Source organism: Apus apus, chromosome 5 (assembly GCF_020740795.1).
Source record: "Apus apus isolate bApuApu2 chromosome 5, bApuApu2.pri.cur, whole genome shotgun sequence".
Lineage (NCBI taxonomy): Eukaryota > Metazoa > Chordata > Aves > Apodiformes > Apodidae > Apus > Apus apus.
Window position 1 is genome coordinate 42,559,815 of NC_067286.1, and position 25,033 is coordinate 42,584,847.

Consider the following 25,033-nt stretch of genomic DNA (forward strand, 5'->3'; position numbering starts at 1 on the left):
TTGTATGAGTTTGAATTGGGAAAATAACAAATAAATGATTTGTACCTGCAGCTTGCCTCTCAGGTGAAGGCATATGGCGAGAATACATTAGTTACACTGTCCTGACAATGTCTGTCCGCAGGACAGCAGGAAGGGAGTGTGTGTGCAGACACCAGGAACGTACACCCTGAAATATAAAATATGTGATTGTATTAACACAGAAATACGTGTGCATCTACAAATATTTGCATGCAGGTATATGCACATACATATACTGAATATTGGTGGTGTCTCTCTCATATGCAAACCTGAGGCTGTTTCAAAGGACAGTGAAATACGGCATTTTTACCTTTCTATATGAACTTCCACATCCCACAGAAATTTCTTCCACCTAGTTATAGTTGCCATGAGAAATGTTGATAGGACTACAAAATTGCCATATCTGTTTTTAATTAATATTCTACATGACAGACAGAAACTGACCAAGGAACCATCATGAAGGGAAAATAAAAATCATTGGCAAATGAGGGCATCCTGCCAGATGCTATGTCTCTTACACTGTTTCCTCTGAAGTACAAGAAAGACACATGAGTCATTGATCTAATAAAAATGAAAATTATTTCAAGAACAGAAAGAAAATTTGAAAGGAAAAATTGATATACGTGATAGAGAGATGGAAATGTATAACTTCGGAATTTTAAGTCAATGAAGGAGCGATTCCGGACTCTGTGGCAGAGAATTAACAAAGTGTTGTCACTGACTCTAAAGCACATACTGAGGAAATGTGACTTGATATCAGAGGTTACTGGAAATCTGTGTGTTCCGTGAATGGGAGGAAATCTGAGTCAGAGAAGCTGAATGCAACTGTCTGCTCTGAGTGTCTCTCAAAGTCTGGGATAGGGAAGAGTTGTTAATTGGGGAGAATGGGGAGGGAGTTGTTTGTTTTACTGACAGAAGAAATTGAAAAACCTCTGCAAGGGAAGTGGGCTAGTTATTGGGTTCCTGACTAGGCTCCCATCATAGAATTGGGTCTTGGTACACTAAGCTTCTTGAGCACAAGGCTGATGAGGAAATCGGTATCTTTGAAGTATTTATATTAACTTTTCCCTCCTCTTCCAGTTCCACTTGTAAAAGTAAGGATGATCTAATCATTATCAATTATTGAGAAATATGGAAAAATCAATATATTTAAAAAATAGGATTTTTTTCACTGTATTGATTTGAAGTAATCAATAAATATTGCATTTAGCCTGAGAGGGGAAAGACTTTGGAGAGATTGGATCAGGAGAAAGTTGCTTTAACTGACATTTCACATCCCGCTTTCTTCCTCTCCGAGAGAACATTGCTCTACTCTCCATGTCCTTTCCACTTCCCTCTTTTCTCTGCTGAATTTCATGTACTTTGAAGACTCTTGTAGTCTTCCAGTAATTTTGGTTTAGTAAGAAGTTTTGTGCATTGTGTCATTGAGTCTCTCTATTAAATTTTCAAGGGCTTAAAGCATACAAACTCTCTTAGGGAACAGAAGAAGGGAGAAGGTAAAAGGTTTAAACCTGAGACTAGCTGAGCTTTATACGTGCTGTTGAGAACACAGTAGAATTTCTCCAAAAAGTATAAAGCGTCTAAGAGAGATTTAATTAAGGAAAGAAATAGTAAAAGTAGAAAAGATGGTGACAAAGCTGGGCTATAAAAGCCAAAATCCTTTCCTCAACTTCTCTTTCTAACTTGCATTCCTCAATTTAGGATTTGGGGGTCACAGCAGCAGCTAGTCTTGTGTGTCACTGATTCCACTGTAGATTGCAGAGATGGAAATTCTTCCCAGTCAGACCTGTTCTTCATTCTATGTTGCTACTGATAGTAACTTTACAGCCAGGGAGCACAACACAATTTTTAGTTGGTTCAGCATGAGCAAGTAAATTTATCGTCTGCCCAGTACCCAGCAGCGAGGTTCCTAGGGAATGCAGCTGTAGAAACTGGGGGGGAAAAAGGAAAGCTCAGAGCTTCCATTGCAAAGTATAGATGAGATGGTTGTTTGTTTAGTGAAGGACTTAGCAAAGAAGATGTTAGCAGTATTCAGCTATGATGACCTTACCAAGAATAGGAAAATCTTGATTTCTTTCTGTCTACCCGGCATTGGCTGCTTTTTGAGAATGTAGTCATCTCCATGTGCTTGCACATGTAAAGTGCTTTGTGCCTTTCATAGGGAACAGAATATAATTTATTATTATTTATTAGTAATAGCTATTGACCTGGTGAGTTTTACTTTTTAGGAAATAAATTGTAGTAACTTATTCTGTACATTTGTTTCCGTCCCGGCTATGCAGCCTCTCTCTAAAGCTTTGCCTTGTCTCTTCAGAGCAGTAGAGATGCCCACAAATTATCCTTGCAGCTGGAGCACAGTTCACTTTGATTCTTCCAGTGTTTGAGAGTCTGGCTGCTGGCAGGGACTGTCCGTGAGGAGAAACATGCCTGCTCAAGGTGGAACGCACTGTATAATAATATATTTGTCATGTTTGTAATTGCAAATGTAATTAGCAAACAAGCTCTGGGGGATTGAGGACTTGAAACTTTCACTGCACATCATTTGACCCTATCTTGACTGGACTGGAGCTTGTATGCCACTATTAACCCTTGCTGTTCTTGCAAAGAAATGCCCCTTCTGGTCTGCTGCTAAGTTTCCTGTCTTTCCCCTCCTCCTCACCGCCCCCCCCCCCCCCCCCCCCTTTTTTCCCCCCTACGAGCAGCATGTACCAGTATTTGCTTATACCTTCTTTTATTGTGATGGCAACTGCTTATGTTCGTTCTGCAACACACACACTACTGTTTCCTCTCCTAGCACTTCTGACAGTCTGGAAAGTGCTCTGCAATGCCCTTTGTGAAGAGCACTGTGTACCAGTAAGTGCTTTTGCATACTGAGCTGTTCGGTGCATTCCTATCACCACAGGCAACGTTACTATTCAGTGCCCCTTGCACTTCGCAAAGACAACTTGCGAAAGCAGGTGGCAAGCTGTTATCACACAACCTGCGATGGCTCTGGGTCCCTGCTGAGCTGGAATCTTCTTGCACACCCTTTTTGAACGGGGGAGAAATAAATATGTAAGAAATCCTGGTCATTTTGTGGGATCCTGGCAAATCTCAGTCAAGTCACCCTTAGGATGACTTTGTTGTCCTACAAATGATATTCCTGCTCCATAAGAATTTAGCAGTCAACACAGAATCTGTTAATAAGATCCCAAACTTACATGTGCATGGGACGCAAGGAGGGCTGCTTTGCTTTTTTGTATGAATATTGTTTCTTAAGTGGTGTAGTTTTGTTTTGTTTTTTCAAGATAGGACTTAAATTGCAATAAAATTTGTGGTAGGACTGTTCTGCTTTTGGACAGTTTTATTTATTCTAGCATTTTTGTGTATGTGAAAGGAAATGACTGACATTTAGAGAGAAGTGGCTGTCTTCATACACTTTTTGCCATGACTGTAAGGACATCTCACAAATATTGCATCCTGTTGAAGGCTTGGAAGAAAAAGGAAGCCTAATCTAGTTTCTTCTTGGTAGGGTAAGAGTCTTTGCCGAGAACGCCTTCCTTCAGTCCAGATTTTCCTTTTCCATTCCCAGAAATTAAGTTTGATTTACCATGTATCTTAAGGATCATATATTTTTCTTAAATTAGAATAGCATATACTGTGAGTGATGGACGTAGGACCTCCAGCTTAGAATATCCTGCATAACAGGAGACAATTTCTCATAGCATTTTTTGTTTTGAATTGATTGTCTGTGTTGTATTGCAGCTGTTTTTAGGTGAAGATTTCTTGTTGCTCTGTATCTACTGTTTTTGTACAGCATGTTTAGAAGTGTTATTTTCTAATTTTTCCCCTTTTTCTCCTGGTGCTTTAAAGTTCTCTTTAGTAATAATGGCCCTCAGTCTCCGGTGATGGAGCCGTCACTGTGAACAATGCTGGTGAGTGTATTGTCTCGACGTCCTTCTGCTCAAGAGAAAGGTCAAAAGAACAGCTTTTAAAAAGCGTTCAATTCTCCTGTTATGATTTTGCATATGGAGATGATAGTTTTAAGAATGTGTAAGCACTTGGGTGAAATAAAGACAGAAATAAGGTTTTTTCCATCAGTTGCCACAAATACATTTTTTCAAATGTGCTGACACGAACAATTACAAACAAAATTTCTTACTGAGATTTACACTGTTTTATATATTAAAAATTTAAACAGCTGAAAATAAGGACACTAAAGAATTACTCTTTGACAGATCTTTTTTTTTTTTTTCCTAATGTCTTCTGTGTTGTTTCTGTTCTATTCAGTCAATCTGTAAGTTCTAATTCTCAAACATGTTGTTTCCTGATTTAAGATATTATACTTACCTAGATTAGTTTTTCACAGATATGGCAACATAGCAGTGGAGAATGTGGGGTGTTACTGAATTGGTGGAGAAATTTTTTTTGGTGCACATAACCAGAATTAGCCGATAACGCATTTTCAGTGTGTACCTTTTCTTCCTACTTTGCTTTTTATTTTTTAAAATGTTCTTTTATATGTACAGCAATGTTGAGGAGTTGTTGTTAGTTTATTTTTCTTTGTTTCTGGACCATGTATGGCATGTGATTGCTACCTAGTTTTAACAGTTTTTAAAGTGCTGTAGAGGAAGAAGAGCGATTTAATTCTTCAGAACACGGAAATTCAGTCCTTCAGCTTCTTTTCAGACATACATTATCTTGCCTCTGCTTTTACCTCTAAGAGTTTTAATTCAGTTTCTTTGCAGTGTTTATATTTCTGTTGATGACGATTTTTGGTCATTTTTGTTAACTAAGGAAGTAATGGTACAGGGAGATACCAAAGACATTCTCCTATCAAGCTAAAAACGTTGGTGCCTATTACCTGACACTCTTTAGTAGGCAATTTTTTTTAAATCAGATTCGTCACTAGTGTGAAGGTATCTGGCTAGATCAGGGCTCTCCATACACCTGAATGTATTAAGCAGTGACTTCCAAGCGCTGCTGTGCAGCCTGCGATGCAGCCTGACCGGGGCTTGGGGCAGGAACGGGGCCACATCTGCCCGATACAGTCCAGACTCACGCTCAGAGCCAAGGAAATCCCGACACGGGAAAACTTACATTTGATGCTTGCACTTCCTGAAGGATGTTGACTTCATTTCTTGTGGGTTCTTTTTGCGTTAATAGATTGTAGCAAATTTGACCTTTTGAAAATGATGGTTAAGTGTATCATGTATCCATATTTATTTACTTCAGATGCCAGTCACTTCTTTAGAATAGCTGGTACAAGTTGCATAGTGACACCAAGCACACTGTAAAGGACTAGAATGAGACAAAACATGAGATAAATCATTTTCTTGCATACAGAGATCTGTAAACACATGGATGGATCTATATCAGGGTGCATGTGTACACACTTATTTTTAAATAGATGTGCACATACTGTAAATTAACAAAACATATATATATATGATATAATCTTACACATAACCACATGTTAATTTGATATTGCATAGTGTATTGTTTTTCTTAAACAGTTATTCAGATAATGTCTCTGTGTACGCATATGCAAACCTTTCTGTATATGATTGCCTATTTCTGTGTGTGTGCATGTATATACATGTATAAAAATATAAGAGCAGGTACGTCTGTCTTCATCACAATATTGTTCAGAGTCTTTGTTAATTAGGGTTTGTAAATCTGTTTTATAGCCTTACATAGGAGGTATTCTATAAATGTAGAATGCTGTACATACAAATATACCATGTGCAACATTTTGGTGTTTCTCTTGGACCATATATAACTACAGGTTATATAGGTTTATGTGCTACTAAACAGCTGCAGGTAGATTTTATATTTATAAATCAACACATCTGAATTTGCAATTTTTGAAGAGGAACAGAGATTTTCTTTAAAATAAGTATCAGAGAGGAATTTGAAAAATGGTGTTCAGAAAATAGATCCAGCTGTAACATTGTCGATAAAGCTGCGCTCATGTGCTGTAGCCTGAAGAGTCAGTGGTTTGGAATGTCTTTTTTTCTTTTTTGTTTAATTTTTTGTTATTTTGGAAGCTTTTCTTTTTCATGTTATTTGGTTTTGGAAGGCACGAAATACAGTGTGTTTCCCCTTATGTAATCTTTTGCTTAGAAAGTTATTTGATGATGAGAACCTTTGTTTTTTTTTTAATTTCAACTCATACAGTGCTTCTGAATGTTCTCTTTTTATTATTTTAGAAGTGTTTTTTATTTTAAAATTGAATGATTCCTTTTCTTCTAGCAATTACAGCTAGAAGACTGTCATTACAGAAGGAACTATAAGCCCTAATCATGCCCATGATCACTACTTCTCTAATAATACAGACCATTTGTCAATATTTCTGCTCTTGAGTTCCCATTCTAACATGGACTTATTTTTAAAAATATGAATTAACTTAAGTTTTGAAATTAGCGTATTTATGAAATAAAAAGCAAAAGCTCTCACAGTACAGCAATGTGGTATTAATACACTAATTTTCCTTAGAATTTTCCCCTCAGGTGTTTAGGGAAAAACAGATGCTGCCCCTCCCCCCCCCCCTTTAATTGTCAGTTGAAAGAAGAAAAAAATACCCTCTTTTGGGTGATCTGCGTTATTCAACATACTATTACTTTGCTTCAGTCTCTGCAAAATGTTATAGGTTCAATTCCCCTGTTGGACCAAGAGTTAAAAATTAATTCATGAATAATAAAAAACAATCAGTCTTGTTGAGTTTAAGAAGGATTAGAAGAAAGGTTTTTGTACAGAAGCAGTTATATATCTTGGTGGGGATGTTGTTGAACTAATAGATATTGTACTAGGTCCTGTTGGTTATCTGATAAAGGTAACTGATTTGCAAATAGGATTGTTATCCTGATGACTAAAGAGTCTAATATTGGATGGATTAAAAGAGATGGGGTGGCTGGTGTCTAATTTAAGTTCTCTACTCCCTCTTAGGAGGTAATTTATTTCATTCAGGCATGTAGATTGAAAAGGAAGTAGGTAAATACATACCATAAAGGAACAGTTAATGCTACTTCAGCTGGAATTTTCAAGGAGGGTGATGTGTCTTGGACACCAAATTCCATGGAGCATTGGTGTTGCTGTGGCAAGTAGCTGTCCATAGCGTGGTGAGAGGCATGTACAGACATCAGACTATCCTGTGCTTGGAGCAAGTAACTGATAGAAAGTGGGCACAGGAAAACTCATGATCCACTTGAGACAGAGAAAGGATTTGGACCCCAAATCTTGTGATTCAAAACCTGACCCTGACCCTATATAGATAAGGAGAGGGTGAGAAATAAGTAGGAGATGTGGCATCAGAGGAACTAGGGGATCCAGAGTGTTGGAGATTTCAATTTTTTTAAAAAGGGCTCAGAGCTAAAGCTAGAGTTTAAGGGAAGCTGGTGGACAAAGGTGGCTTGTTTTAGGCAACAGTGCTTGAGCCTGACATGGGGTGTAGAAGGAAGGCAGCCCTTCTGCACCAGCCAGCCATTCAGCACCATTAGGTGGAGGTCTGGAGAGGGGAGGAAGAGGATGTGGCTGCAATGGGAAAGAGGAGAAACAGGTAGATCTTTTCCAATATCTGTTCCATAAGAGCTCCTTAGGACTACAGAGCCTTGGTGGGAAAAGCATCTTGAGTGACAAATCCTCCTCCTGGAAGAGGAGTTCACTGTCACACTTAAGAGCCTCAGCATCTCTGTCTTTCAGCTGTTGTTGTGGGAAAACTTGCAAAAGCGGGATCTTTGGGAGGTTAAGACAGTCACAATCAGCCTACAGGCTGTTAGATTTGAGTAGAAATAAGAGTAGCATAGAGAGATGTCCTTCTTTTGAAAGGAGAATTAGTTTTGCTTCCTTCAGTGGGGCACTGGTCACTGGCTTTGCCTCCACCTGCCCGTGGCTCCAGCGCAGGTGGGAGCTGGAAGAGCTCTGCAGCCCTCTGCAGGGCTCTGCCGACAGCGCGCCGGGCCTCGCTCCTGAGGGGCTGCGGGGCCTGCCTGGAGAGCAGCCAGTGCACCTTTGTTTTCTCAGGCCAGCTCTTTGGAAACGTTCAAAGAGCTTTGTCCTCTAAAAAGTACATGCGAGTTTCTCCTGGGCATCTTGGCAGTGCTCTCATTACTGCATTAAGAGTTTCCACGTTTATGGACCTTGTGAAGCCTCCAGGGAAGCTCTCTGTCATCTCTGATGGGTCCTATACTGCACACATCCTTCTGCATCTTACTGGTATATGTTTGGACACTGTCACTGCACCCCTGAAGAGCAATTCCACTGTCTGTGAAGATCTCGTGGTAAAGAAGCTTGATGAGGAAAGAGAAACCTTAGTGTTTCCCTTATGAGTTTCATGCAGTCTTTGAGAAATACGCAACTGTCTTTATGAGTGCATCCTTTGTGTATTTGCACGCTGTTTCCTAAATGAAGCAATCTCTTGCTTTTTCACAGAATCACAAAACAATTGAGGTTGGAAGGAACCTCTGGAGGTCATCTAGACCAGCCCTCCTGCTCCATCAGGGCTACCAGTTTTCCAGGACCATGTCCAGATGGCTTTTGAATATCTCTAAAACGGGAGGCTCCGCAGCCTCTCTGAGCAACCTGTGCAAGTGCTCTGTTGCCTCACAGTGAAAAACGGTTCCCTTGTGTTCAGATTCTACTGTTTCAGTTCATGCCCTCATGTTGTGCCCCTTGAGTTTCTTTCCTCTTACTTGAGTTTACCCAATGATGTTATGGTATCTTAAAACCTATTTTGTGAGTCTCTTCCTAATAAAGAGACACACAGAAATTTTAGGTAAAAATATTTAAGTTAAAGCTATGTGGAAGAGAAGTATTGCTGACTTGGTTTCCTGGCAAGTGTATCTTGATGTCACTTGTGTAGGTGATTACACTTGGGAGTATAACAGTGTCATTGGGATCTGAATTGCTGAGCTCTTGCAGCCTCAGTTAAGAATGACAGATGTGTTGTCTTAAATTCACAGTTGGTTCATCAACATCATGTATTTTGTCTCTTCAGGAAATACAGGAATTTCTCATCTAGTCTAGAGTATTGCTTGTCCTCATCACAATGTGATGAATACATAGAGGTATTTGTTTCAGGTATCCTCTTTATCTTTTTCTTAGTCATTTGCTAGTTTATCAGGCTTCTTTTCTTAACAGGTTAAATGAATAACAATGAGAAACAATTAAATGCAGATTTAACAGGGACAATCCATTTGTTTGGGGCTTACCATTATTTCAACCCCTGTCCTTAATCCTCAATGTGTCTGGTTTGTTCTGGGAGAGTAACATCTGCGTAGTCTCACTGTATCTTTGGTACATCACCAATGTGAGAGTTAGGGTAAAGATTTGACACTGTTCATTATGTGGACTACTGAACCAGGGAAGAAACCTTAAACAGCAACAGAGAAAAATCTTTGAAGAGGGTGGATGCCATGCAAAAATTACTTCTACTGTGACAGCAAACCTGCCTGTAATAGCGTAGTCAGTACTTGCTGCCTTCTAGGAACAACGGCTGTGCTAACAGGTTCTGTTTCACTCACAGCAATAGGTAGTTTATATCATATTACTTATCTTCTGAGAGCAACTAACAACCACGAAATGCTGTCATTGTTGCTGAGGGAAGAGGCTGGTGTTAGGAATTTCTATGGGAAACTAGACAAGTAGAAGCCATGAGATGAAGAAGCCATCTACAAGCTTGGAGCATGTTTGGGAGCTTGCATTTTAGAATTGTCTTCTAAGGTAATTTGGATCTGAATCTGCTGTCTTTTTTACTTCTGTAAGTGACAAGTAACTGTAAAAATCAGATGGGGTAGACCCATGTAAAACTGGCACAAGATTAATAATAGGCCATTGAGCTCAACATTGCGGAGGAGGAAGATATACCTGGAACAAATGTAAGAAATCATATTGAGGTGGGGAAAAAAAAAAGGAGTCAAGCTGTGTATGGGAAGGGCAGAAACCAATGATTTTCCTTCCATAAAACTGTCAGGTGCTGTTAGTCACTCAGATCTGTGGCTGCTTCTTTTGGAGTTCAGGTTTTATGCTTCTAATGCATGAAATGATTCTTTCAGCCCTTTGGGAATAATTTGGAGTATGTTGGGAAAAGCTACCTAGTGGTAATTGGGGAGCAGTTTGATGCATTTATAAAATGAACAGAGGACAATGCCAAATGAGGTGTGAGAGGTGGTGAAGTGTGAACTCGCTGAAGTTGCAAAGAATATTATTGGGATAAAAACGCAGCAGAGGTGAGTAAAACAGGACTTCAAAGAAGCATTCCGGCATGTGGAGAATTCCAGAGAGCTCCAGATGACAATGTTCTTTGCCAAATATATGAGGATGCTACCAGTGGAAGAAGAAGGCCTGTGCAAAGGAAAAAGAAGACTAGAGCAAGATATCTGGGAAGAAGACCTGACTCTGTTTTCAAGCTCTTTTCAAGGTATCTAAGTAATACCATCAAGCTGAGCAGCAATTGCGTCTTTATAGCAATAGATAAAATCAAGAAAAAGTGGAAGGCAAATGTAACCAATTGTGCCTTAAATAAAACCTGCCTGATACTCACCTGTGGGTAGGAAATCTAAATTTAGCACTGGTTCTGTGGTATCTTGAGAACTCCAATGCTGCCAGGAAATGTAAAAAAAACACAATGCCAAGCCATATTCTACAGTTCTAGACAAGAGATCCAAAGGAAAGTTGATGGTTCAGAGCATTCTGGATTAAATTAAACAGTATTCTTCCACTGGACACTGTTGGAGCTGTGTTTGATTAGAGATAGTAAGATGTAGAAGAGACAAGCAAGGGTAAAACCTGTGTCGTGGAGCTTGAGATCAGACTGTGTCGGAGCGATGGTGACTGAAAAGCCGCAGCCAGCAGTCCGGTCACTGTGGCTGTGTCTTGCCCTGTGACTAAGGGTTCTGTCTGAAGCCTGGGAGGAAACAACTATTTCTCACCACCTTTTGAATTTAATTTACTGAACATACACTGGAAATGCACAGCCATTTCTTCCTGCAGAAAGCTGGGATTTAAATACGACAGCTTAAGGAAAAGGAGGGATCACAGAGGAGGAAGAGGGATTTTGATACTGCATGAACAGGTTTCTGTTGCTAAAATTCAATGAGAATTTGCTTAAAAATTGGGGTCAAGCCTCACAAAACTACTGCTTTGTTTCTCTCCAAGCTTTTTAATTCAATATACACTGAATGGCCACTGGACTGGAAAGGGGCTTTCCTTCAAAAATGCAGGCTGTTCTCCCTGCTACAAAGTGAAGGTTGTCAGAAGCATCCTTGTGAGGAGAGAAAGAGGAACATATGTAAAGCCTGCCCATACAAACATACAGGTACCTTCCACCTGACAGCCCTATCGTGGCTCCTGTCACTGGCTGAAAGCAGCACCTGCCTCCTGCACCCATTGTGGGGAACTTGAATGCCAGGTGGTGTTGGGAGCAAATTGTGTTGGTGAGAGGTGATGAGATGTAGGGCAGCAGGATATTTCAGAGGGCAGAGGAGCTTTAAAATGGAGCTTTTGACATTGGAGAGAGCTGCTGTGTGTAATGACATGGGTCCTGAAGAAAGAGAACGGTTCCCCTGGGATGAGGGGATTTATTACAGTGTGTTTAGCATCCCTGCAACTAGAGAAGGAAGATACACATTAGCAGCTGGTAGAAGGCCTGTACTGCTCTTCTGCTCCACAGGAGCAGAGAAGGCAGGAATGACACATTGCTATGAGGTAGGTTAAGAGTGGAGTCCTGTGCATCAGTTGGGGCAAGTTAGAGCAGCACTGGCTTAGTGTGGAAGAAGGATAAAACTCAGCTGACCTTTTTAATTGTGAAAAATTACTGAATATTCCTGTAAGAAAAAGCTGACAGTCAGTCAGAGGGGGACTGAGGACCACCATTGGTTTGTTCTGCTGGCTGCTACTGGCTATTGGTATGGTTTGAAGTCTTAATTGTGTGTTGCAAGATTGCATGGTGCTTACCTGTTGACTCCTTGTTGGTTCTTGGCAGTGTGGTGCATGAGACAGTTTCACTTTCTCACCACTTTTATTTTCATCTGAAGTCCTTTCTGCTCAGTGGGAGGGAACAGAGAACAGCACATGGTAACACCGCTTCTGCTTTTTAAGTTAATGTGCTAATGGCATTGCTTTGTAGTTCCTGCTCTGGTAGCTCTTTACATTTGTGCAGTTCTTGTTCTAGCTGGTGTACATAGATATGGGGAAGGTAAGGCAGGTTCTGAGTTTTACCTGGTTTTGAGGAATACTTTGCATTCATATGAATACTTTATATGCCCATGAACATACGTAGAGTTACATGGTGTCTGTCTCCGACTTCTTGGTGTAAATAGATTTGCTACCTCACCCATGTGCCTTATGCATACACCCCTGACTCACCTCTTGTGCGTGTCCATTTTTACTGAAGCAAGCATGGATGTCCCCCATGAAGCCCCACCCTGGTTGCAGGAGGTGCTTCTTGCTGAACTGAGTCTCAGAGTACCTCCTTGGACTGAGAAGAGTGCTGTTAGGACTCTTCTTGTGAAGGACATAAAACAACCTAAAGAGGAGTGTGAACTTGCTGAATATTAAATCCCTGAAAGAATTCCTGATTCCAGCAGGAGATGTAGATTTGAGGACTGAGGTTATTGAGCCAACATTTATTTCAAGTGTCATTAAGACTGAAAAGTATTTTGTGAAGGTGGGTTGAGCAGCATTTGTTCAGAGAGGCCACAGTGGACAAAGGGCAATGTAGTGCTAGACAGGAGAGTCTAGCACCTCAGAAATCTAGTTTTGGAGAAGTCAGTCCATGACATTGCTTAGACAAGGTTGTTGCCTGTCACCTGCTTTCTGCAGGGATTTAAAGGTGCAAGTGAAAGATCTTCACAGGAATAGAAGGTAGAAGGTGAGCCATGTTTCCACACAGTGATAGTGAACCTTTTTCAGATGTGTCCTTTCCATGATGTACATTCTGACATTTACGTATCACTCAGGGAGCTGATGCATCTTTTGCCTCCAACAGCCCAGCTGCTGGGATGGAGTAAATATTGTTTTGTGGCCAAAGAGGCCTGTTAGCCTCCAGAAGACACCAAACGGCAGCACTCAGAAAAATTAGCAGCAGTAAAAGTACATTATACAATTAATCAATCTTTTGTTTTCAACACTGAAGCAATGCTACTTGGGCCATGCAGGTTACACCAGGGTCAGCACTTTCATTAGGAGATCTCTGGTCCCCCACCCTCAGCCTACTGCCTGTCCCCAGGAGTGCAGCAGAATTGCTTCCAGGAGTGGGTGCAGGCAGCTGCTTGGCGTGGGCAAGTGAGGCTGGGAGCAGCTATTCAGTTCTAGGCAATGTGAAAAATCAGAGGCAGTTAGGTACCTGTGAAAATATTACAAGTTTCCCTGGTGTCAGCGCAGGCCAGTTCTGATTTTAAAAATGAAATATGGCAGCTAATTAATCTAGATCACAGCTTAATCGCCTGTGGTGGGTTTAAAAAAAAAACATTTTTGTGTGAATTTAGCACTCATGAAAGTGAGAGGCTGAGGTTACTGCATAGACCAAAGCACAGCATGGATAAGCTGTCTCCTGCCAGCTCTGTTCATGCTCCTCCGTGGTGGCCTGCAGTAGCCGCTGCTATTACCTCCAGAGCTTACTTTATATACCCTCTCCTGCAGCAGCATCCACACACAAGGTGTAACACACACCTCCCCAGCACCTCTGCTTCTTCTTTTGGCAGCACTTGCAAGAGTTCAGAGGAACAAAGCAGCAGATTAGCAGGTTTGCTCTAGGACAATATGGGGAATGCCTCTTCCTAAGGCCAGGCTGTGGTGCGCTACCTGCTGTTAGAGGTGCGGGGACCCGTGGCACTGCCCTGGAAAGCGTGGAATGAATAAGGAAAGGGATCAGCAGAGAAGGCACCAAGGCAGTAATCAGAAAGCAGTGAAATTGAAGGATTTTCTAGCTCTGTTCTTTCCCTCAGACCAGTAGCAGGCAGCACTGGGGAAAAGAAAAACCATTTGTCCAATTTTATAGACTGGGAGTGCATTTATGTTTTGTAAAGATTTTGAAAAGACAGTGTCCTTCAGAAAGACAATGTCCTTCACTGCACAGCTCACCACCCATCATTAGTGAGTTGCTTTCTGCCAGTGGTCTCAGTAGATGAAGGTCTTGCAAAGGGGTGTGTCACAGGCACTGGCTGCAAGACAGTGTCAGCCAGTAGGTTGAAGTGAGGGACAGCATGGGAAAAGGCAGGTGCATGTTTGAAAAATGGGCAAACCAGATGGACCAAGCTGAGTGCGTGTGATGGGTAAGAGAAGGGACCAGGACAATGTAAGAAGAGACTGTCTATTAAATGTTGTGGAATGGCTTTAACATAATCCATCAGCAAAGTGACAGCTTTCTACTCTGATCAACTTTTTTAGTAGCAGTCTCTATAGTTAGGAGCAAAACATTTCCTTTCTCCTTCCTCTTTCATTCATGCTTACGCTAAATTGTGGTCTTGACTGTTTTTGCAGGTTATCACAGCTGAGCAGAAGGCAAGCAAGCAAGTGTTGAAGGCAGAGCAAGGGCTGGTGTTGCTGATGAGAATTTCTTTGCACTTAGAGTTGGCACCTCAGCCTGGCACCGGCTTGCATCTCTGTCCCTGGCACCCATCATGGCGTTGCAGACTTGGTTATTTGGTGGATACTGATGTTCTGATTAAATTTCAGCTCAGATTTTTTATTTTCCATTATAGTTTCAATAGGACAGACAATTCTTTTTTCACTTCTTGAACTCTGGCTGTACCCTGCAGAAGAGCTGCTGTGTTAGGCTTCGGAGAGGGAATGAGTGAAATGATCCCATCATGTGCATACAATTTTGAGTAGCAGTTTGAAGTCCATGTAGTTGGAAGAGGCTGCATGTTGCTTCTTATTCACCATAAATCCTCGATTTTTAATATATTTTTACAGTGACCCAAGTGGATAAAAATTGTTGTGAGCTAATACCTGTATCCTAGGTGAAGTAAAATACAAATCCAAAAGCTTTAAACCAAAATGGGTTGTTAATATTAAGAAAACACGATAGTACTTATTTATGTGTGTGCCTTCAGTAATTATATTGACCTCTGTAGGAGCAAATATGTGGTGCTTAATTTGTTTAAAAGCATTATTTCTTGTTTTGTCTTTTAGTCAAATTGAGAAGATGAAGCAGTCATATTTACTGAGGGCACAAGGATAGTGAGGCCAAGAGGGTCTGAAGAATGAAGTTCCCATTCAGTCAGTGTTATGATCAGCACAGAAAGTCCCATCTCAGCATAGCAGCTGAGTAACAGACATGATTTTCAACTTTAAAACACAGTATTAATGAGTTGTATTTTGTTGTGCAATATTTGACCCATGAGGGCCCTGTGGCCAGGAGCCTGTAAAGCGATTTGAAAAACATAAGGTATGTGCAACAAGGTAAGAACTCAGAGAAGAAACAAAGAATTCACAGCAATGTGGAATGAATTGTAGTGAAAAAAGGGAGAGCTGCACACATCAAAAGGCATTTTAGAATGATTTGAGATATGCATGTGTCTGCTAGGTCAGAAACAAGGAGAATGTGGTTTATCCTCCTCAATTTACCTTTGTTACTACGCAGCACGTATCCCCACAGCATCTCAAGTCTTGCTGTTTTGTCTGAGGAAGGACAACATAGGCATAAGTTTTTTTAATACCTGTGATTTGTTCTTGCAAAACAGGGCTTTGAGAACCCTGTGGGCACACAATTAACTGTTTCATTTTAATACAGCCCTGTGGGAGGGGGTCAGGGTCTCTCACTCAGTCTCTTTGAAATTGCTTTGTAAAGGAGATGGTTAGTTAGCATTGACTGAGCATCTGCCGTCAAGGCTCAGTGAATAATCACCTGATCTTGCTCTGGATTAGAAGAGGAGAAAGAAATCAGACAGGGCTAAACTCCAATGATTAGTTAGCTTTACTGCAGCCGGGCGATGCACATGGACTAGGCAGCATTTATTTGCTTTTCCCAGTTTTAATTTCTATGGTTCTTCATGAGCAATCCAAGACAAGGCAACCAGCAATCTCGGAAGGAAAATAATAGAGCTGATAGCTTCTTTTTCTCCTTACTTTTTAATGGAGATGTCCCCCTTTTTTTTCCCTTCTTTGTGATTCTGGGTCACAGAAAGATGAGAGCATCCCTGAAGATGGCAGCACAGACTCCCCAAACTCTAGCTGCAGTGCTCACAGGCCACAGAATTAATGCTTTCTGACCTGAAAGAGGGAACCTTTCTCTGTTTCGTTCCTTCTCCTGCAGACACTCAAGCGGATGTTTCATCTCTCCAGGACTCCCTTCTGCCCTCTGGTTCATGTTCCCAGTGAGTGGGAATTATCCCTAGGACTATATTTTAACTTTATTTTTTTAATTTTTTTAAAATTTTTTTTAGTTCCCATGAAGTGGTAAAATTTTAGCTTCAGAAAATTGATACTTTTTTTCCTAGCTGTGATGATACTAAATGGAGTTGTCCTTGCATAGCTGTCATTTCTGAGAGAAAACGTTCTTTCTCTTAAAATAAATGAAACAAAGTCAAAGCAAAGTATTATGAAGGAAGAAAAATCCTGAAAACTATTAAATATACTTATAGTATAAATTTTGGAGCAAATTGAAAAGGTTTGGCAGATGTGGATGGTGTTTTGTGGTGGTGGTGGTTTTGTTGAAAAGAGATGGTTTTTCTGTGTTACTATGTCCCTACCAATAAATTAGGTACATCCATAGCTCTTGGAAGCCTGCAGAGTAACTCCTGTGATTAAGCCACTCTTCCACTTGCCATTTCTTAAGGAGGCTAGATGGTCTAAAGCTGGGATCAGGATTGCAGCTCAGTTCCCAGCACTTCTATAACCTCCCTAGGTGAACTGAGCAAACACTGCAAGTCTCTGATTCTCTCTTCTGCCTGTAAGTTGAGCATCAGAACATTTTTGTTCTTTTAGTCTGTCTCTGGAATGCAAATTCGTACAGATAATGTCAGATCTTTAATGTGTAGTACAGTGCCTAACACTTTGGGTTTGTGAAGTGCTTTAACAATGAGAATAATGCCTTTAATAACACAACCTGCCCAGTCACCATCCCACAAATTAGATTGTCTTCCATTTTTCCTCTGGTGGACAGGAAGATCCCGAAGATAGGTGCAGAGACCTTTAGCTTGAATTTCTGTAGTCAAAATGAAAGCTTTCATGCTGTGCAGCTGCATCGGCTTTTTGGCTGAATGGCAAAGATGACTTTGCCTCTTTTCCAGGCGTGTTGCAGTATATGTACTTTGCACATGGCAGACCTGAGTTGCATACTCCAATATTGGAGATAAGCACATTTTGTAGTTCTGGAAAATATCCTCATTTGAGAGGAGGTTTCTGTATTGCACTGTGTGCATAAGCACTAATTTCAGAGACCTTTTTGCCCTTGCAGCATCTATATCACACTGCCTGTGCCCTGTCTCTGTTCATGTTCTGTGCCAAAGTCATAAAGGACAAAGTGTTTTTCTTGCTTCTCCTGCTTACTTGTTGACCGTTTCCTTTTGAGGCAGATCGGCTGCAGTCTGATCCAGATTGCCTTTTATTTTCAGTTGTTGGAACCTGTTTTTGTTTTTCTTTTCTGCCGCCTTTTGGAATCTTCAGAGAGATAATTTCTATTCTACCCCATCACCCATTGTTCCCATCTTCTTCTGGGTTGGCTCTGTCTCATTAGTGAAATCCGGGGCTTCCCAGGACTGCATCACATGCTTTTTTAAACCACGAGAGGTTTGTTTCTCCTATCACTCAGCCAGGCCTCCCCTTGATCTGCAGTGTTGCTTTGCCTCAGATTGGCTGTGTTAAAGCTTTTGAATCCTACCAATGTGAATGCTATGTGCCTCTGCTATTCTGGGGAGCTTTGTAACTTGAAGAAGGGCAATACTGATGGGTTAATTACTTCCTAGGTCATTAAGTAGGGCAAAGCTACTATTCAGGTTTATCTCCTGGGCAGTTCTGCAGTGTAGACAATCATGGAATCATAGCATAGTTTGGGTTGGAAAGTACCTTTAAAGGTCATCTAGCCCAACCCCCCTGCAGTGACCATGGACATATTCAACTAGATCAAGTTGCTCAGAGCCCCATCCAACCTGACTGTGAATGTTTCCACGGATGGGGCATATATGACCTCTGTGGGCAGCCTGTTCCAGTGAATTCTCAAAACTCTCAGAGCTGTCGTTGTGCTCCCTTCCCCTCTTGTGTAATTTGGGAGTCCCATGAATGAGAACTGTTCCTGTGGCCCTTTATTCAAGTGGAGATAGTTTCTGTGCTTGTGGTGTGAGGGCTTGGGCCCTCACTGAAGATGCCTCCCAGCTTGAAAGCTGTCTGCGAGAATTCCCACGCAAGCCAAGGCTGGGCACCTATTTCAGGTAAAGAGAGTGAATCCAGATATTCTTCTTCTGTTGCAATGAGAAATTCACCTGAGGTCTCTGCCCTAGAATAGATTTATAGAATCATTTTGCTTGGAAAAAACTTTAAGATCATCAAGTCCAACCATTAAACTAGCACTTCTGAGTCCACCATTAAACTCTAAGCACCACATCTACATATCTTTTAAATACCTTCAGAGTTGATGACTCAGCCACTCCCCTGAGCTGCCTTTATTTCTGAAATTTAAGACCTGACCAGCTAAAAGCTCTGTAAAGGTTTCAATAAGGAAACTGCCCATGGCCCTGGTACCAGAAAAGAAGGTGGGTAGATGGCAGACACTGAAAATCTCTGTACTGGGAGTCTTCAGATAGTCTCTGTTCACCATCCTTTTGTGTGATGTGCTTTGCAACCGTATGGCTCTGTGAAGACCAAGGAAAGCTTGGTGGTATCTGCAGCAGAAATGTTACTTCCTTGATCCCTTCTGAGGAACCCAATGGCTGTGGTTTCAAGACTAACATTGTATCTTGACCTGTCTGGAAACTGCCACCACCAGAATCATCTACCTTTTTTTGTGGCAGGATGCTATTCAGAGCCTTTCCTCAATTACCCAGGAAAATGGGACAACACATCACTGATCTTGAAGTGCAGCATTAAGTTAAGAAGGTGTTTTGGTTAGGGTTATAGGAGATCCTTTTCCCTGTGTTGAATTCAGTTCCAGCTTTCCTGAAATGCCGTCTAGAGCTAAAATGTGGCAGACTGTTTCTGTAGTCATAGGGGGGAAAATTGCTCTGTGAGACTTGAGATGTGCCTGAACGTGCCAGATACGAGAAGACCTTTTGTCTGTTCACGTGGAGAGTTCTAGGTTTCTTTAAATCCCTTTTCCTATAACCAGAAATTCTTAAGGATTTCCACCAAAGATTGTTGTCTTGTATAATGTTAGGCTCCAGACTGACCTCCAGGTGAAGGAGGTATTACTGGATGGCATGCAGAATGTACGTTGCCCAGCATTTTTCAAGATGTTAGCAAGAGTTAAATTTCTTCACAGTGTGTTTTCCATATGCATGTTCTGCGTCTTGTGCCTCTGCCTTCAAATGTTGAGGTTTTGTGGGAAGTGTATGCTACATACAAAGCAAGAAATTCTCCCAGTGGGAGGTGAATATGGATAATGCATCATAAAGTTCCTGTGGCCATTTGGTTGGTAGTCCTTTGCTTTCCTTGTTTTTCAGTGAGCGGGTATGTATAGGACCTTAGTCCTGAATGTCACCTGGCTATACCTTTATCACATGGGAACATAAACCACTTCTAGGGTTAGGTGGTTTCTGAAGTTTGATCCAGATCTGTCTTTGGAAGACACACTGGGTATTTGAAAAATACGGCAACAATTTGTAAAAGAGAACACGGAAGATGTGTGAAAATAATGATGCTAAATGGTGCAAGCAAAAGCAAGCTTTATTAAAAGAAGAAAAGCAGGAGGGAGGAATCTATGGTCATTGCACAAGGAAATTTGATATCATGGTTTGAGAGCATGCAAGTTACCCAGAAAACTGAAACAGGCACAGAAAACAAACAGTATTTTTTATTTGCAGAGTTTCCTGATTTTAAAACCATTTTAATAATCTTTCAAGGTTGTACTTTAGATTCTAGAATTTTGGGTGCCTGAATTTGGTGACATCTCTGTGGCAGGTTTGAAATTAGAGAAGTGGGATGGACTGAGCACTGCAGGGCAAATTTCAACAGAGACAAAGTCATAGGCAAATGTGGTTCATGTTTGTACTTCTCCAGAGCTCCAAGACTGAAATCCTTGTGGGCTGTACTGGCAGGATGGCTTGATGTGGGAGACAAAGGTAACTGTTGCTTTCTCCCTCCCTCAACACACAGTCCATATTTGGCACCTTATCATGTAATATCAAGTTTGCACCCCACCCCTTCCCTGCCACCACCACTTTCCAAAGCTCAACAGCTAGAAAAGAGGAAAGTGACTCAAAAGTGACAGCTGTCAGGGTACAGCATTGTCAGCCCTCCCTGAGAGGGCTGTTGTGCCTATGTTATGCCACCTAAGAATAAAACAGCATAGAAGCCTGAGACACCGTCACAGATCTGATTCTTCCTAAGCCACTGGGCAGTTTTCTGCCTTTGTATCACCTCTGTGGTAGCCCTTATGCTTTCCCATCTGAGCAGTTTTCTCCCAGCTGTTTGCTTCTGCTGTCTGGGGTGCGTTCCTGGAAGAACACTGCCTGTGACACAGCAGATCAGTGGGCGTAGACCCAAGTACCCTCTCCTCCGAGGGATCAATATGATGTTGGAGCATGATGCTGGGGCTGGCATTGCCTACTTCTCTCAAGTCTGGCGTTGATTAGCTGCAGCCTGCAAATAGAAGTGGAGCGGTAATGCTCTGCAACCTCGATAACCCATCCTCAGGAGACTGCCAGAGTCAAAGGGCTCCTTGCTGCCACTGCAGCCAATACAGCCATTTCATTAGGCTGGAAAGTTTAATTGCATTGAAAATTGGCATCATCCTCAGCAGATGACCATTGTAATACTCTACAGTGGTGCTAGGCCTGAAGCTCTCTTGGGGAATGGGGAGCCCATGTGAGCTCTCATATCTTCTCAGCAAGGCTTCTGTGTTGGGCAGTCAGCCTCTGTATCAGCCACAGTTCTCTTGCTGAGGTGCCCTTACTTTGTGTAGAGAAAGGTGGTGAGGAGGTGAATGACGGAGGTGGTAGTTGTGGTCAGAAGAACACTTGCTGCTTTCATGCAGCCTTTGGATTGTGTCCAGCATGCATACATGCAGTAAATATGGAGAAGCAGCACATACAAACTACAGGTTTTACTCTGAGCCAGGCAGATGAAGGAGTGTAGAAGGCTGGAGGTCATGGTCTCTGCGTGCTGCAGCTCTGCATTGAAAAGTCACCTATGATGCTCTCTGTTCAGCCCTAACAGTGAGCAGTGTAGTTGGGATTTTCTCTGCTACAGGAGGCAACTTGTGTCCTTTCAAGCTCTAGGAACTGTCACTTGTCAGGAAACCAAGGGAAGACTACCTCTGCTGAGGGCTGGCCTTGTGAAAGTTCAAGTGGTTTCTTTTAGTGTGTTGTTAGGCTGGTCTGTATGTTAGCTAGTTGTTGGTCAGATACATTTACTTTGTAATTGACTTATTTTTGTCAGGATTTTCAGGGGAGTCTGCTGCATATGTGGAATGTCACAATTCAGTTTGCCAACCAGAGTTTCAGGAATGAAGAACATGCTGGTCATCTGAGAACTTCTGAGGATCTAAGTAGTGTATTTCTCCATAGCTAAAGAGAAAATTCAATTTTTGAAGTGATTTTTGTTAAGACATAGATCTTCGGTTACCTTAGCAAGAGTCCTCTCCTTTTTTTAGAAACAGCATCTCAGAAAGAAAATAGCTATAAAGACTGATACTGGGTTCTGAAATTTAGCTTTCCAATATGTGTGAAAAGTTTTGAAGTGCTTTTACTGAAAATACTAAAACAGAGTAGAAGGTTGCTCCCTAGTCTGACATGGAAAACCTGCAAAACTGGAGTCTTCACAGGTTGCTTTATTCTCTGGTTGTTGGTGACTGAGCAACAAATGGGCTATTAAATCATCAATTGCAGCTTCTTTTATAAATGCTTTTCTGCCTTCCCTTCTTAGTCACTTTTTGTGGGCAATTTACCGAACATTTTTTTCTTATGATTTCTTGCTCTTCTTTTCCTGGGACCCACATTTCAGTTTGGTTTCAGAGGGGAAAATGTGTTGCCACAGATGAGAGGGAAGGATTATGACAGGAGGATGTGAAGATGCTGGGTGTGCACAGCTGCTGCTTTCTAAAGGGAGCCCTTTAGCACATGCTCAGTCACATCTCCATCAGGATGGGCTGTTGTGGCACCCCGATTATATATGCCAAGCATGAGGGCAGTGCCTAGCATCTTGTGTGTGTCTGGAGGGTACCTGTGCTAAAGTAGGACCTCCTTTTGAGCCTGGTCAGCTGATTGTCCACCTTGCCCACTTCTTGTAGATTCATGGGACAGGCCTAAAAGAGTTTAGACCTGTGTTTTTGCTATGTCTAATTCATAGCATGGATCAGGGCTCTGTAGCTCCACTGTCTCCTCTGCCCTCTGTGCAGGGACCTGCTGCTGCAGCTTGACATGAAGCAAATGAAAGGACTTTAGAGTCCTGAAGGAGGAAGATAAGAGAGGAGGAGAAGAGGAAACTCAGGTTCAGGAAACCTATTTTGTGTTTTGAGGTGCTCTTCCAATGTGTACGGGGTTCTTGATGGAAAGGGCACAGTGAAGAGCTTTCTCTTTAATACAGTGTACATTTTATCTCCACAGACTTCTTGCAGACTTAGTTTAAAGATCTTTGCTCAATACCATTAGTGTATCTCTGCTGAAGCCCTTTATAAAATTGATTAGAAAGTGGGCTTTTGCATGTATGTGTGTGGGCTCTAATCTGATTTGAGTCCAAGATGGTATCTTTAATTCAGTGCATCACAGCAACTAACTCACGAACTTCACTGAGAGTCAGAGCCCCTAATTTGGTTTGAGAATACATTAGCAAAACGAGCTCAGAAGGCTCCCTTTTCGGGGAGAGGGGGAGGGGGTGTCTTGGAGGGGGATCATGGGGGAGGATGGAAAGAATTGTCTTGACAGAGAAGAGTTGTGGATTTAAACAAGATCCGGAGCATGATATTCCTGCAGTTCTTCCCAGGAAAAAAAAAAAAAGGAGGAAAGAGAGAAGATTGATTGATTGCTGGCCTTGCACAAACCATGGAGAACAAGAGAACCTCAAATCAGGCTTAATCTCTTCTTTCCTCACAGAGGGAACTTGAGGTGCTGTTTATCCAGAACTGTTTATTCCCTTCCACTCCTTCATCCTGCTCTGTGGGCTGGTGTCTAGAGCAGACACTAACATTGCAGAAGCAATAGTATGCTTTTGCCCTGGTAGATGATCCACACTATCAAAGCTTTTCAGGATTGATCCAAATCAAAGTAAAATATTAAACCACATGTGTCTCCTTCCTTCTTCCTTACGTCCTGAAATAGAAAAAAAAGTGTTAGAAAGATAAGCTCAAAATGACTGTATGGAACAGAACTCAACATATGCTTTTGTCAAGAAAGTTTGGATCAGATGATCTTTGAGGTCCTTTCCAACTGAGTATTCTATGATATATTAAATAAATAGACCAGCACAGCTGGTGTTTGCAGTGGGACAGTGAAAACAGTGTTATGCTGCAGTTGATATGTACAAGCTTACTCTGGGGATCATTAGACTTACCAAAGTAGATAGGTACATCCACTGCCTACTTTATAGCTCACCTTCTCTCTTCAGTTCCCTTATTCCTGCATAATATGTATTGGGAGTTGTGTAGAATTCTGTAAGATCCAACAGTTACAGGGTGGGAGATGGGGGGGAAGGAGGGAAGAAACTCCAGATTCCCATGGTCCACTTTAAAATAAAAGATTATTTTAATTTAGAGCATTGTTAAAGTAAATGGGGGGGTAAATAATCTTAGATTCAGTTGAGTGCTGTAGAAATACTCAAGACAGAAGTAAGTATTTAATTTGAAAGCATAATTCATAAGCTGCTAAACACAAAACATGTATTCCCCTTGCAGCTGGGTAGAATTTCCTCTTGCCAGGAGTGAGTATAGTGTTGTAGGACTTGCTGCCTAAATTTGTAAATGGGTACGATTCCATTTATTGCAAGGGTACTTTACTGGTTTATATCCAATTTGGCCATTAATATCATGTCTGACTTATATTTTCAAATGGAGGCTCCTGAATTGTGTTTCCAGAGTACTTACAAGATGCGCGTGTGATTGCATAGACAAGGCATTCATGGACACAAATGACTATGGATGTTTATGGATGAAGTTGACTGCACCATTGTTTTTGCAGTAAAAGTGTTTGTTTTGTAGTTGCAATTCAGTATTTGCATTTGAAAATATGGCCATCTCTGTGCAGTACTATGTTATGGTTGTTTTAGGCAGAGTAACATCAAATTCTCTGCCTTGAGTACATTGCAAAATGTTCAGTATAGCCATCCTTTATGATACCTGTTACTATTCCATTGCTTGAGTATAAAATGAGCCAAGACCACAACTGCACAGAGGACTCAAGGAAAATCTAAGCTTCTTCCTCTCAAGCAATGCATTTTGGAAGAGGGAGCTTAAAATACTTTCAGGAAGGAGAAGTCACAAAACCAGATACCTCAGGAATTGAAGGCTTTGGCAGGAAGTCTTACTGCTGTCATTTGGATATACAACTGGATATATTACTTGATTCAGATGCCTAAGCTCAGACACCTTCCAATAATTATTTTTGTTAGCCTTGATGCTTTGCAGATATTATACCATATGCTTAGTTGAGGTTCATTTTTCCACCTTCTCTGATGAACTGCTGAGGTAAGCAATTTTATTTCAGTAGCTTGCTCTGATGAACTTTATGTCTATGCCAGCCTCCCATCTCGACAACACTGCAGTGCAGAGAAATAATCCAATTTTGCTTGATTATTAATAATTACTCTCAGCTGCTATTTTTTCAGTTGATTGATTAAAATAAACACTGCTCTGACGGGATACACCAGAATCCATAACTTCCCTTCCTTCTCTACTGCTACTTCAGCCCCTGCTTCTCCAGGCACAGTGTAAAGTGGGGGGGTTGTAATGCTG

The 25,033-nt window shown here is 41.4% G+C and overlaps 1 protein-coding gene across 8 annotated transcripts in view; it reads left to right on the forward strand.

Moving 5' to 3' along the window:
* Positions 1-25,033, forward strand: part of ESRRB (estrogen related receptor beta) — a 130,248-nt gene that overhangs the window by 48,722 nt on the left and 56,493 nt on the right. Inside the window, exon 1 of one of the 8 annotated variants that reach the window (XM_051621495.1) lies at positions 3,914-3,932. The exons of the other annotated variants lie outside the window; for them this stretch is intronic. The gene's annotated coding sequence lies outside the window, so the exon portion shown is untranslated. Of the gene's footprint in view, positions 1-3,913; positions 3,933-25,033 lie in introns of those variants that run through there. 8 annotated transcript variants of the gene reach the window in all.